Genomic DNA, 2,500 nt, shown 5'->3' on the forward strand with positions numbered 1-2,500 from the left:
ATACATAGAGCCCAATAAGCATATCTTGAGTTGGTACGGAGATGGGATCTCCAATAGCTGGAGACAAGAGATTCATATGAGAAAACATAAGTAAACGAGCCTCTGTTTGAGCCTCCAACGATAAAGGTACATGAACAGCCATTTGATCCCCATCAAAGTCTGCATTGAATCCCTTACAAACCAATGGATGTAAACAAATAGCACGGCCTTCCACTAAAATGGGTTGGAACGCCTGTATGCCTAATCTATGCAGAGTCGGCGCTCTATTCAGTAATACCGGATGTCCCTGCATAACTTCTTGAAGTATTTCCCATACAATTGGTTCTTTTTCCCGAATTTTACTCTTAGCAACTCCTATGTTCGAAGCAAGATGTTGCCTAATTAGACCACGAATTACAAATATCTGGAAAAGCTCTATTGCTATTTCGCGAGGCAATCCACATCGATGTAATGAAAGTGAGGGGCCTACGACAATGACAGAACGCCCCGAATAATCAACCCGTTTGCCAAGCATAGTCTCACGAAATCTTCCTTCTTTGCCTTCAATTACATCCGAAAACGACTTGTAAACCTTATTATGACCGTCCCTCATAGGTTGTCCGCGGATTCCATTATCAAGAAGTGTATCCACGGCTTCTTGTACCAATTTCTCCTGACACATTACTAATTCCCCTGGCGTAGATCTACTTGTTGTTAATAGATCAATAAGAGTATTGTTCCGATAGATAACTCTTCTATAGAGTTCATTAATATCTGAACTCATTAGTTTACCCCCATCTATCTGAATGATTGGTCTCAACTCGGGAGGAAGAACCGGTAATAGACATAAAACCATCCATTCTGGTTCTATATTTGTTCGAATAAAATGCTTAGCTAATTCCACGCGTCTAACCAAAAAATCCTTTCTTCTTCCAACTTTTCGATCTTCCCATTCATTCCCTGTAGGCCCTTCTTCCCCTAATTCTTTCCATTCTACCGATGAATAATCTATAATAATTCGCAAATCCAGATCGGCTAATTGTTCTCGGATAGCACCAGCTCCTGTAGAAATTTCTCGATTTCGAAATGTATCGAAGCCTTGGGTAGTAAAAAAAGTGGAATACTGTATTTCCAAGATTGGATTTCATATTCGAATGAACCTCGTAATCGTAAAAAAGTGGGTTTTTTAGCTATGGGCCTAGCAAAAGAAAAATTGGGATAGGATCCTATAGGGTCTCCCCCCTTCAAAATCGGACGTGAAAGTTTCCTCTCATCCGGCTCCAGTAGTTATACCAAATAAAAAAAGGGGGTTCGTTCCTGCTTTCAAAATCGAGAAAAACCCCCAAAAGAGCTACTCCTTACTCAAGTTCCCGATGAATACCAAGCAAGCTTTCATTGATTCATTCTTCTTTTCCATTTTTTTTTAGAATTTCTGAATTCTTTATTTAATTATCACAACTTATTCAATTCTCACAATTACGACTTAAATGAAATGTGAAATTCTTGAGTAGTCTACTTCCCTTCGAATGATGAATTCCCAGTACCTTAGAATTCATAAGGGATTTACTTGTCTATGTCTCTTTCTATTCGATCTTTTGGGTCCCGAACTCACCTCGACGGTTATGCCACGATGCCATTAAAGCCTATATGCGATGTATAGACTTCTTTAACCATGACATATTTGCTTACTTGAGTATAAACATAGTTTCTTTTTTTTTCTAAAAAAAAAAGAAAGGGAATGATTAATTCCACAAAAGCAAAAGAAAGAAGTCGGTTTTCACGAGATACAACTAGGAATTCCTATTTATTTGTTTCTGCATCGACCATAGACCAATTCCTCTTTTATTGGGGGGTATTGAATACACCCATAATTCTGAGCTTCATGTTACTCCTTTCAAGCGACATGTCAGGTCCGGGGCATCCCAATTCGATTAAATGGGATGACAGTTTTTCATTCCAAAACTGTAAAATCAGAATTTCGATCAAATCACACATCGCAGTATACTAGGCCCTCTAATTCTTTAAGAGGTTTATCTAAAAGATTTGCGATATAACTAGGAAGACGTTTCAAATACCACACATGAGTTACTGGGCATGCCAGTTTGATGTAGCCCATTTGATATCTTCGTATCCGAGAATCAACAAACTCGACTCCGCATTGTTCACAAAATTTTGGGTCTTCTTTTTCATTTCTGATTACTCGATAATTTCCACAAGCACAAATTCCACTTTTTATAGGCCCAAAAATTCTTTCACAAAATAATCCATCTTTTTCAGGTTTATTGGTTTTGTAATGAAAAGTATAGGGTTTTGTCACCTCTCCAACAATCTCTCCGTTAGGTAGGATTTTATTGGCCCAAGCACTTATTTGTTGAGGCGAAACTGATCCAATTCGGAGTTGTTGATGTTTATACCGATCAATCATAGAAGAAAAATTTAGAAGAAAAATTCTGATTCATTCCGATTAAACTTCCTTCCTATTAATCTGGAAGTTCTTCTCAGATACAAGGAAATGATCCAG

This window comes from Jatropha curcas, unplaced genomic scaffold, assembly GCF_041381405.1.
Source record: "Jatropha curcas cultivar XTBG-Jc1 unplaced genomic scaffold, XTBG_Jcur_1.0 HiC_scaffold_745_pilon, whole genome shotgun sequence".
Classification (NCBI taxonomy): Eukaryota; Viridiplantae; Streptophyta; class Magnoliopsida; order Malpighiales; family Euphorbiaceae; genus Jatropha; species Jatropha curcas.